Source organism: Benincasa hispida, chromosome 10 (genome assembly GCF_027475165.1).
Source record: "Benincasa hispida cultivar pf3 chromosome 10, pf3_genome.v1.1, whole genome shotgun sequence".
NCBI lineage: Eukaryota > Viridiplantae > Streptophyta > Magnoliopsida > Cucurbitales > Cucurbitaceae > Benincasa > Benincasa hispida.
The window spans coordinates 39152712-39166311 of NC_143487.1; positions in this window are offsets into that span (position 1 = coordinate 39152712).

Sequence of the window (13600 nt, forward strand, 5' to 3'; positions counted from 1 at the left end):
TATCACTTAGTACTAATTCCATAAATAAACAAGAATCACAATACCAGAATCACAATACTATGAATACAACTTCCAATAATAAACAGATCATGTCTTCCACCTATGAATTTATCCACAAACAAGAATCAATATTTCCAATCCATTACATATTCTCATCAATATTTATCTTTCACTTATGAATTTATCCACCAAAATCTGCAAAACAATACCAGAACCAGACTTTCATAGAATACAGCTTACACCAAAACCATCATTTCTCTCATTCACAAATATCAATTAGTACTAATTCCATGAATAAACAAGAATCACAATACGAGAATCAAAATACCATGAATACAGCTTCCAATAATAAACAAATCATGTCTTCCACCTATGAATTTATCCACAAACAAGAATCACAATACCAGAACCAGACTTTCATAGAATACTTACACCAAGCCATCATTTCTCTCATTCACAAATATCATATTAGTACTAATTCCATTCACAAAGATCATGGTTAGATAAATTTACATTCATTCTAAGCTACCATTTACATTCTATTGAGACAAAAAATAAGAATTACATCCTTACACAAATCGGCCAACAAAAATTGTCCATTGGGTCCGAATTATGTCGATCTCTCCTTGCATATATGCATCTTTTGTATTGAACTACAAAAAGGAAAAAAAAAAAAGATAAATTCAACATAAGTTTATGTCCATTTATTAAATTAAAGCTAGTACTATATAAAAAATAAATAATTTATGTATGAGGCTAGTAATGGGAGTAGTAGGATTATGCATTATTTCGTATATATACTTTTGCACATAGTACCCGCATCCTACAGAATCTAATTGACGAGGGCACTTCATATAAAGAAGTTGAAAACAATTGTTAAATTGTTATAAAGAAGTCAAATGAACATAAATTGTTAAAAAAAAATGAATACAATTTTACCTTTACAGGTTTCCATTTTGGAGAAGACCGATAGTGTTGGAGATCGTGCTTGGCTTGCCATGTTTTCAATCCACTAAATAGTTTAAAAACATTAGTTAAATATAAATACTTCAATTAAGAGCTAAGAAAGTTCAATTACACTTACATATTTATAACTCTATGAAAATCCTCTTGAACCATGCTTCGAAGAGAATCCAAAACATAAACACAATTTTCTTGTAGATTGATTACAACCAATATCCAATGATAACTATAATAAGCAACAATTTTGAAATATTAGTACGTGTATAATGCAAATTAAAAATAACTTAAGAACTTGTATCTACTTACCCTGTGTTATATGGAATGAGGACTAATTGGTCTAAATTAGCCAATTCTAGTTGATTGGCTAAATTTCTGGATTGGATATCTTGAGACTTCACGTGTGGCGATATTCTTGTTTGATCAATTATAAAAAAAACTTCTTCGTAATATCACGACCACATTCATCCCAAAGATACCTAAATAAAGTAAAAGTTATTATTTATCAACATGAAGCTCTTAATTGGTGAATGATCCTACCATAACCAAAGTTACAAAAATTCAAAGTAGGGAAAATAATAAATAACCAAACTCATAAACTGACAAGGAAACATACTTTTTTTCTCGCCAACCATAACTACAAGTTCATGAGGCCATTTTACGAAGTTGCCCATTGCTTGCTTTAAGAACTCTATTTTACCCTTCACAAGAATTGGTATAGGCAAATCTTCTCCAATGACAATGTCAATCAGAACTTTAACAGTTAAGCATGACACATCATCATTAAATGCTATGGCTACTGCAACAATATTATCTACAATTCCTATAGCCAAGTGGCATGGTGTCCCCTTAACAACTTTAAAAGAACTTATGTCATGCATGGTTAAGCACGTACAATATGATTAAAATTTAAAAGTCACAATAAATAAATTACCTCCAAATCTTCTTTAGACATCTTCTCAGTATCTTCTTCTTTAGACATCTTCTTAGTATCTTCTTCAGATGCACTTAGTGCAACACTTCAAACAGATGATTTGGACTGATGAGATTGTCTGTTGTGAGTTCTTTCTCTTGACACTTTACCATGTCAAACATTTTTTTGACTAAAGCCTCCTTCAATTTCTTGGCTCATAGAGGACGTTGGGTTTACTAATTTGAAATATTGAGAATGGGAAACAAACTCACCCATTCCTCTTACACGTCCCCAATGTTCTTCTGTACCCAATGCTTCGGTGAGAACATCTTCACCTTCATGAACTTCAGCCAATTTATCCTGTAAAACATATTACAATTTTGACACAATATCTATATCATCTTAAAGTTATATATATGTCATCTTATATTTTGCATAATATATACTTACAATCCGATTGGCACATTCTCGAGTAACTTCATCAAAGTATTCATTATTCTTTCCTTTTCTTGCTTCTTTCCATAAAGTCGCCCGATAAGAAGGGTCATTCTATAGGTTCTACATGAACATACATATTTAATTACCATAAATATATTAGAATAAAATATTTAATTTAAGTCGAATAACTCACTAATTCTTAAGCAAGATTCACATAGCCCTTTTGAGAAATTTGGTGACTATATACACATTTCGTACGTCTTTCTTTCTGAACACCACTGATTTTCTGTAGAACAAATCTAGTTGAAGTTACCTATCAAAATAATGATAATGTTGACATGTAATTTATTGTGAATGACTTACCTCCCATTCTTCACTCAATCGTTCATTGACGAATGATGTCCAATGATCTTGCTCTATATGAGAATATTGTTGCAGTGGAAATTGCAAGACTGTGGGTTCATCCTTAAATGGAAGTAAGAACTTTTGAGTCAACGTTGTCTTGAAAGACCGAAACTTCCTAGATGCAGACATTAGTATACAAAGTTTGGACTTAGAGTCCACATTGAACGACATCTGCACAATGAAAAAAGTAGTTAAACAATAAACTAATAAACTACTATGCACATGAATTAAAAGTTTAGAAAATATACTGCTACACAATCAAAAAGTTTTTCTTTTAAATGGTTTGGAACTTTTTTCCAAGAATCATACGTATAGGAATTTGTTGTCGAACATAAACTCCTATATAACTCTGCATCTTCTTTGCTCCAGATCCAACTGGTTGTCCATATTCATTATAATCGATGGTCAACCATTGCCCAAACGTCCTTATTTGTGCCAACTCAGACATTGTAGTTGGGCCACATGGTATACTTATTCTACTATGTTTTTGTGGGATCATATTTCTATCATCCTCGCTGCTACTTGTTAAAGTTTCCATGTTTATCTGCATAAAAAAAAAAACATTACTCACACAAAAAACATATAATCTTAATATTTAAATACATATAACCATAGTAAATGACATACCATGTTTAATACATTATTTATCAACCCATCGACCCTCACAATCTTGTCTAATGTATGCAGATGTTGTATCATCAATCTCAGTAAATGTATCCACATTGGGCATTCTTTGCATGCCTTCATAACCACACTCTTGTAGCATATCTCCTATTTCATCTTCATAAAAATCATCCTCAATTGTTCGTTGTGGAGATGTTAAAACAATTGACCAATCCGAATTTGCGAGGACTTTTACATAGAACACTTGTTTTGCTTGAAAGGCTAAAATAAATGGGTCTGATTTATGTCCAATACGATTGAGGTCCACAATAGTAAACCCAAACTCGTCTGTTTTGACTCCAGTTCTATTCTCAACCCAATTACATTTGAATAAAATAAATGATAATCCATGATATTCAAGCTCCCATATTTCTTTTATTACACCATAAAAGATCATATCTGACATGACAGGCATTTTATCCTTAACACTAGAGACATGCATTATGGTAGCCATTATACTAACTCCACTATTTTGAACCCTCCTAACATCATCGCGATTCTTTGTGTGATAGTAGTAACCATTGATCACATAACAAGAATATTTTGCCATAGTTGGACAAGGTCCATTAGCTATCCATCTCAAAGAAGCGATATGGAATTTTGGGAACTCCGAGAGCTAGTGAAACCTATGATATATTTCAAAATATTTTAGTTGTTAACATTTAATTATACATCAAATAGTAGGTCTCTAGAGATTACCCGTGTGGACAACCACCAACTGAATCTACGATTATGCTCTTCTTGAAGCCACTTTTTACTTTTATTTTTACCAAAATTGAGCTTAGACAAAATATCCATATGTTGCCTATTATAAATGAAAAAGTTAGTAGATTATTGAATAATCAAGTAACCTAAAACAAGAATAAGATGAGGATCTACATACTCGACGTAAGGAAGCACATCATTTACATTTTGAATGACATAAAGATGAGCTTCATCCAACTCATCCTTACTCGATCTGATAAAAGAAGCAGCTGACAATGCTCTATCAATGTTTGAATTTGCTTTCTTTGTTGATGAGTTTAGCCCAATAGAATTAACACCAGATATGAATTCAGAAAAAAACTCTATAGTCTCTTCAACAATATAATTTTCTCCAACACATCCTTCTGGTCGATTTCTATTTTGTACATAAGTTTTCAACACTTTCATGTATCGTTCAAAAGGATACATCCATCTCAAATAAACAGGTTCACAAAACTCAACTTCTCTTACGAGATGCACTACAAGGTGTACCATTATTATGAAGAATGATGGAGGAAAATACTTCTCTAAGAGGCATAGAGTGACAACAATATCCTCTTGCATACTCTTTAACTGAGATGAATCGATCGCCTTGCAACATATAGCATTAAAGAAGAAGCATAGGCGAGTAATTGCAAGTCTTACATGTTTGGGTAAAATATCATAAATGGCTACCGGTAATAATTGTTGCATAAGAACGTGATGGTCATGCGACTTAAGTCCGTAAAGTTTCAAATTTGTGAGCGATACTAAACTTTGAATATTCGATGAATAGCCTTCAGGTACTTTAATTTCTGATAGTACCTTACAAAAGCTCAATTTATCAACTCATGTTAATGTATAACATGCGGTAGATAAAAACACTTTTTCTCTCCTACTTGAGGGGCTAACTCTGATCTAATGTTCAGTTCTACTAAATCTAATCGAGTCTTTATTCCATCTTTTGTTTTACCAAGAATAACAAGCAATGTGCCAATAAGATTTGCACATACATTCTTTTCAATGTGCATCACGTCTAAACAATGTCGCACGTCAAAATACTTCCAGTATTCTAACTTGAAAAGAATAGATTTTTTCTTCCAATAAGTTGAAGTGCTATCTCCACTGTTCTTTTCTTTGATACTTTTCTTACCAAATGAATATTGATACTTACTTGTTTCTGCTAGAATTTCTTCCCCACTCAATGGTTCTAGACCAAATTCTAATCCTTGTGCGCCATTAAAAGCTTTTTTTTGTTTCCTATATGGATGATGGCGGGGTAGAAACTTGCAATGCCCGAGATATGCCATCCTCTTCCCTTTTGGTAAATAAGTGGATGAAGTATTCTCTCCACAAATTGGACATGCATGATATCCTTTAACCATACAACCACACAAGTTACCATACGCAGGAAAATCATTAATGGTCCATAATAAAATGGCTTTAAGCATGAAACGTTGTTCTTCATATGCATCGTAACATTCTACCCCATCTTTCCAAAGTTTTTTCAAGTCATCTACTAATGGAGCTAAATAAACATCTATGTCATTTCCCGATTGTTTAGGACCAGATATTAGTGCAGTCAACATAAAAAAATTCACTTCATGCACAACCATGGAGGTAGATTGTACGTCACTAACATCACTGGCCAACAACTATATCTACTACTAAGATCTCCATATGGATTTACCCCATCTGTCGAAAGAGCAAGACGAAGATTTCTAGGTTCTGACCCAAACTCTGGCCACAAATTGTCTATTTTTTTCCACGATAGGGCATCTTTGGGATGTTTTAATAAACCATCTGTTTCTTTTTTTAGCATGCCACGTCAATAAACTTGTTGTTTCTTTACTTCGAAACATTCTTTCAAATCTTGGAATTGGGGGGAAATACCACATGACTTTTGCTGGGATATTCTTAGCCCTTTCGTTTAAATTTTTTTGAAGCTTCCATCTTGACGTACCACAAATGGGGCATACATTTGCATTAGAGAGTTCTTTTCTAAACAAGCAACAATCATTTCTACATGCATGAATCTTCTCGTACTTCATTCCAAGAGTACCAACATCTTTTTTGCTTCATAAGTAGAAGTTGGAATTTCATTAGGACTAGGTAATATGTCATGAATTAATTCCAACAACTCAGTGAAACTCTTATCGCTCCATCCAAATTTAGCTTTTAAATTATATAACTTTACCAATGTAGATATTTTGGAAAAAGTTTTACAATTTGGGTACAATGGTTTCTTCGCATCATCTAATAATTCTTCAAAATTATCGGATTTTCCACTAAAATAGTTATTGTATGCAAGCCTCAAACATTCCAATTGTGTCATCAACATCAACATCATCCTCATCAACTTCGTCTCTTTCACTAGTAGACACATTTTCATTGTTTCTCTTAATCGGTAATGATTCACCATGAAAAATCCATGTCTGATAACTTTGATCTATACCATTAAAAAATAAGTGTTCTCTTATTTTGTTCACATCTAGAGTCTTTGCATTAACACACTTTAAACATGGACAACTCATGACATTCAACATATTTGAATGTTGTAGATCATTTTTAATAAACATCTCGACCCCTAAACCATACCCAGCTGACATTCTATTCATTTTCATCCATGACTTATCCATGATTGTAAAATATGCAACTTAATCTACAAAAAAAAAAAAAAAAAAAAAATAACAAGGAAAAATTTAAAAGCATAAAATTATGATTGTAAAATATGCAACATCAACAAATTTAGAACAACTAGACTTTTAAAATAAGCATCTTATAAATATTACCTTGTCTTTGTTATTAATGTTGTTATGAAGTCCTTTTTGTGTCGGGTGCACCTTCTCCACTTGTCAACCTTCTTAAAACACGTCCAATGCAATCTTCCTATCTTCCTTCCAAATCCCCAAGAATCAAAATTTAGCCTTACACGTCAACTTGAACCTAATAAATGAAAAACTTCACTCAAAATCAAGTATTGAATTAAAACAAATATCAATCCAAACAAATATCACAATAAACCGTGTCCTTAGATTTTGTTTGAGTCAATATCAAGGACTCAGTTCCTATCGATGAAAAGAAAATCCAAAAAAACAAAATTCCAAGGTTATTCTGAATAATAAAGTAAGAAGTTGTGTTCAGAAAATACAAGTAATATCTAACTGAAAGCAACAAATGTTTAATTCTAAATATGCAGTTGAACAAACAAACTCAAAGGCTAAAATACTTCACTAACAATCCAAAGTTTGCACTCTTTAATTTCAAGCGAATTAATCATAGAGAAAATGAGATAGTGAACTCAATATCCAATTAGTTCACACATCTATTAAGCAAAATAAAAGAGGCATACCAATTAGGAGCTACATTGATAACTGCTGCATAATACATCACCTCATTTTCCATGTTTTATGAAAAGGAATAAGAAAAAGAAACTTTCATCTTTCTTACTTGTTTGGCACTTTCAATCTCTAGAAGCTCACACCTAATAATGAGATCGACGGCAAGAAGATATATAAGTCACCACAAATCATGATACGAATGAATTTGGCACCCATCATTCTAGTTCTCAATAATTAGTAGGACTAGGCTCATAATTTGTTAACCCTACACACCACATTGAATTTCTAACCTAAGTATTACAGTGGGTGGGTGGCAACTTTTCATTTTTTTTTTAATGGTGCTATTTTTCTCTTGAATTGGATATCAGCTGCACACGAGTCAAATTATACATAAGCACATAATCGAGTTTGTATGATCTAGATTTCTTTTTTAAAAAAGAAAACTCATAAAAGTCCATTTCAAGCGCGTAAATAAAACAATTAGCCACCAATAATTACAACCAAAAACCAATTCGATAAATCAAAAGACCAATAACATCCAACATCTTCCAAATTGGAATAACAAAAAAAAAAAAAATGGAAACAATTAACCAATCTAGTAACATATGGGGTTACAGAATGAACAACAAGTTGAGAACAAAATATATGTATTCTTACTTCTCTCACGGACACGGAAGAGAAGAAGATATATTTTATGTAAGGGAGGCGAAGGGGAAAGGTAAAGGAGATCGACGGCGAGCGAAGAAAGGTGAAGGAGATCCGACGAGAGAAGAAAGGTGAACGACGTGACAGAGATAAGGTTTGGGCGTGTAAAGAAATCGAGAAGGACGCGATATTAGGGATATATTATTTAATAAAATAAGAAAAAAAATATTACACCTTTAATGTCGGTTTTAAACCCACATTAAAGCCCATCTTCAATGTCTGTTTAAAACCGACATTAAGGATCCGTTTTTTTTAAACCGACATTATACATCCGATTTCACTTTTTCCAACTAATATTAAAGCCCGAATTTCTAGTGTCAATTCTTAATTTATGATTAATAATTCAAAATTTCGATCACACTAATTATGTTTGGGTTTCTTCAAATTTGTTTGGGTTTGGATTTGTCTATATTTTTATGAGTTATCAGAATTCATTTAATTTACTAAAAGAATACCAAAATGATAGACATAAAAACGTATGATAGAAAATTCTTCATGTATCATAATTAAATTTAAAGAAAAATAAATTGAAACAAAACTCAAATTTCAAGGGTAAATTTGTAACATTTTGAAATTTAGAGATTAAATTGAAACGAGACTCAAAACGTAAGGACCAAATGTTTAACATTTTAAAATTTAAGGACCAAATAGAAATTAAAGCTAAAACCTAGGGACCAAAAAGGTATTATTCCAAAAAAAAGAACAATTAAATCCCACTTAATTAACAACCAAAATTCTTTTACTCTAATTTTCTTCTCTTCCTCCATTGACGCGCTCTCTCCTATCCCTTTCAATCCTTTTTCCTTTTTCCCTCTTCTTTTGTTCTCTCTTCTTCTTCTTCAACTTCTCTTCAAAGATCTTTCGAGCACAAATAAAGCCTCATCTTCTCCCCTCTAGGGATCCTCTTTTTTACTACACTACCTGTCCTTTACCTTTTTCCATACATAAGTTTAGCTCAGAGAGATTAAATAGAAGGGTCTCTGTGGTTTCACTCGTTTTTGCAACTAATACTATCCAGTTTTAGTATTTCTTATATCGATATTATCGATGTATATTTTATCGGCTAAACGTCTCGACTGGAGGGATTGAACTCTTCAATCCTACAATGAAAGCTTAGGAGTTCTCTTAATATATTTAGAATCAAACCAGAATAAAGAGAAGGTTAAGTAAATATTACGTGTCGCCAGAAATTCTCACATCTACCTTCTTCAAATGTAATCCCCACTACAACTGTTGAAATGCCTTGAATTTATTTGTTGGCGCTTCGAGCAACCAAGTAGGTGGGGATTCGGAGGCAATGCCTCCGAAACTTATTTAGCATTTGTACTTAGCATATGTATTTATTTGTAGTTAGTTACGATTATGATCCTAGGGTTTAGAGTAATGTGCTATATAAACTCTCTAATCCTAAAGGTGCCGTTTGATGTAATTTTCTGAAAACATTCTCTCTAATAATACCGTTCTCCCTCTGCTCGTGGACGTAGCTAACATATCGTTAGTGAACCACATATATCTGTGTGTCGATCCTCTCTATCTCTGCATTCTTTTTGTGTTCTTTAATTGTCGATTTTGTAACGTCTTCCTTGCTACGACTCTAACAGAAATAAAACTTGTGGGAGCCTTAGCGACTTAGAGACAGTGAAGAAATAGAGGAAAAATGACATAAAATTTACAACTGTGAGTTTGCAGAGAGTTTTTCTCATCACATATAATTTAAAACTGAGTCTGCAAAGAGTTTTTCTCTATTGCAAGATTTCGAAAAGTTCAAATGTTGTTTCTTCACCTATATAAGGTTCTATTTATATTATCTTTTATTTAAAAAAATATTAATTATTTGAATCATATTCAAATAATTTAATTCTCTCCTAGATTATAATATTTCTAATTTGAATTTTATTGCAATTAAATATAATATTATATCTTATACTTTAATACTTATATATGATATTAATTATATCTAATATAATAAATATATATTTTTTTAATTTAACCTATTAATTTGAACAATTAAAATTTTCTTTCAATACTAGTTGATCTATGTTTGTCTGTTATGAGCTAATAAAAGAAACTTATGGACCTACAAATTATAAGTACTAGTAATATAAAATTAGTTAATTAAGACCTCATTTGGTAATCATTTTGTTTTTTGTTTTTTGTTTTTGAAAATTAAGCATATAGACACTACTTCTACCTCCAAATTTCTTCTTTTATTACCTACTTTTATCAATCATTTAAAAAACCAAGCCAGAATTTGAAAACTATAAAATATAGCTTTGAAAAACTTGTTTGTTGTTTTTGTTTTTGGAATTTGGCTAAGAACTCAGTCATTGTACTTATGAAAGATACAAATAATTGTAAGAAATTAGAAGGAAATAGGCTTAATTTTCAAAAACCAAAAACTAAAAACGAAATGATTACTAAGCGGGGCCTAAAATATTTAATTAACCAATCATCATTCATTAATTATAGGTCATTTCACTATCTACCTATAGTTGCTCTTATACACTGTTGGACAAGTTGCGTCCATAGATATAATCATTACAAGCAAGTTGATTCTGCATCAGTTGTTCGTAATTGAAACTAGGTCAAATGTTCGTTTTACCCTTATAATAAGTACCTCTTTCTCCTTAACTATCACTAATCCTCTAATGAACAATTTTTTATGGTCCAACCATCAACAAAGTCATTCTCGAGCCAATGAGAAGGTGGGCCCCACTATTCAAGTCCAGAAATCAACAATTAATGAAAATACTCATCTACTTTTCCCATATGGGAAGGAGTGAACTCCATATTGTGAAATTACATTCCCAACTCCCCAAATGGTAAGCATATTGAATCGACTACACGAGTCACTTTCACCCATACAAATTAAAGGATGAGCCCTCAAAGGAAGGAGTTCATAATAACTCACTCAAGATTAAGATAGGGTCGAATATGATCATCCTCTGACCCATCTTTATATTAACCACATACTGATCAAGATTTTATATATCCTTTGATTTTTTACAATATTATGTTAAGTAATGCCAAATACTTGGATCAATGTAAGTGCACGTATCAAGTTATATAGTATATTAAAATGGCCTAAGAGACCAACTATCATCCTTTGAAGATCAAATACCTAGATTATACTTAGCTATTTTAGATTTTTTATTTTATTTTATCTAATGATTGGATTTGTGATGAATGTTTTGATTTTTAAATAAGAATAAAAGAAAACAAAGTAAAGATAAGTTTCGAAGTTCAAGAGACAGATGTTTTAAGGGTGTTGATTTCCTTAATTATTTCATTAAGTCATCCAAATGTTCCTATGGATTATTGATCTTACAATGACAATCTTTTCTCATGCAATTGATTACTAATTATTGGAAACCAAATTAAGAAGCATGACATTAAGAATAACATGATCAACTTTCATTACCAATTTAACCATTTTCATGATAGCTTGATAATGATCCAATATTGTAGGTCTAATTAAATATACAATATTTCTAATTGAATATCTAAACTAGCATGCATCGATGATCATTCAATATAATTAGCACAATAATAAGGGAAAACATTCAGGGGGTGTTTGGCTCACCAACATGAGTTAAATTGAATTGGTATAATACACCAACTCAATGTTTGATCTACCAACTTTAAATATTGGCGGAGTTGAGTTGATATATTTTACAAATTCATTCCAACTCTCCATTCTTCCAATGTTTTCAATGACTCCACCCATCAGCCTCTATCGGTGACTATCGCTACCACACTCCGGGAACAACCTCCAGGTTTCGATAGCCACCTTGGATGACAAATCTGACGGCCACTTCTAAGCTTCGAAAACCACCTCCGATGACAACTCCAGTGACCTAACTCTGACGACCATCTTCACATTACCAACTCCAACAACCAATTTTTAGCTCTGGCGACCACCTCCGACTAGAAACTCTAATGAAAATCACATTTGATGACCACCTTCTAGCAAGCAACTTCGACGATCAACTCTGGGCTTCAACAACCACCTCCGATGGAAAAACTCCAACAACCAACTCCAATACCACCTTCATGCAACCAACTTCGAGATCTGATCGAAGGGAACCATTGAAGGAACTCTTTTTACAAAGAACATATGAGTGAAAGCAGATCGTCCAAATCTCATTTTGATTGAACACAAACATTTATAGTTAACAAAACAAATTATGCATCAAAACATAAATTACAGCATGCTTTCTAACAAGAAACAAAGTTTAGAGATTATATCTTTGAAGAACTCTTATTCTCGTTAATCCCTTGAACTGCACACTTTGAACAAGTTACGAACACTCCAAATAGTAGCAAACAACAACATAACTCTCGAACTAAAAGAGGACATTACCACTTAGTTACCTTGCTATTCTTGGTGTGAGAACCCAGGAGTGGTGGGCTCTTACTATTTTGGTTAAAGGGTGTTTTTTAGTTAGAGGAGGAAGACAATCGAGGAAGACAATAGTCTATCGCATAGAAAGATCTTTCAATCGTTTAGAGAAAGTGTCTATCGCAAACACTCTTAAGGAAAAAATATAGAATACTTAGCCAGTCGTATATCACTCTTAGATTAGTTAGGAAAAATAAAATCTCATTTTATTTATCCCAACTTGCCACAAAAAATGATTAGCTCCCTACTTAGGGTGGTTAGAGAGAAAAAATGGAATTAATTATCAAATAATTAATAATTAAAAATAAATATGATAACCAACTTATCATATTATATTTATAACCTATAGTCTTAATATTGCATCATATACAATATAAACTATAGTTCTTTTTCTTTATTTTATGGCATTTAATATAAATCATATTTATATTAAATTTAACAACTACGAATGTTATTCATAGAAAATATATTTCAATCATATTCAAATATTTATTCCTCCAATTAAACTATAATGTATCAAATACATTATGGCAATTATATCATACATAATCGAATCAATTTAATTATTTAATTAAATTTTCTCTTATTAATTTGAACATTTCAAATTAACTCAAAAACTGATTCTCAACTAAATCCTTTGAGCTACCAAGAGAATCTTATGGACCTGTAGCTTGAAGCTCCAACGGTATGTGAATAACTAATTAAACTCTTTAATCACATTATCCACCATCTGCTAACTGTTGGGCACTCCACTAAATACCGACAACTGCAATCTTCGCACTACAGATATATTTTTGTATCCATCGGATATAACCAATCAATAGTACGATGACCCTTCACAAATCACTCGTATGTACAATTGAGCCAAATTACCGTTTTGCCTCTGTAGTTACATCTAACTTCTTAAGTACCACTGATCCTTCTAATGAACAATAGATCATAGTCCCACTATGACTAAACCCCTCTCTGGCCAAGAGAGAGTGTGACGTCACATTGTTCAAGACCCAGAATCAACTCTTAAGGGAGCAATTTATCTACTTACCTCTGCCT